The following is a 305-nucleotide window of genomic DNA, read 5'->3' as shown; positions in this document are numbered from 1 at the left end:
ACCTCCTGGGGGGGCCTGTTTTAAAAATAATTGAAGGGCGGCCATTTTTGCTCCTTGCTCTTGTGGAAAATATTATTCTGAGCGGCCCCCTCAGCTTTGATAGATATATATATATATATTTTTACCCCCACCCTCTTATTTATTTATTTTTCCCACGGGGGGCGGGGGGGGGAAAGTTGAGTGGAGTTTTTTTCTCCTTTTATTTCCTCTCCTCGCCCCCCCCCCTTTTTTTTAACCCTTTTCTTCATGGGACTTTTCCCCCGTGCTGTGTTTTCGGTGTTGTGAGGGGGGAGAGGGTTCGTGCC

This window comes from Alligator sinensis, unplaced genomic scaffold (assembly GCF_000455745.1).
Source record: "Alligator sinensis unplaced genomic scaffold, ASM45574v1 scaffold1745_1, whole genome shotgun sequence".
NCBI classification, from domain to species: domain Eukaryota; kingdom Metazoa; phylum Chordata; order Crocodylia; family Alligatoridae; genus Alligator; species Alligator sinensis.
Note: the sequence above shows the minus strand (reverse complement) of the source record.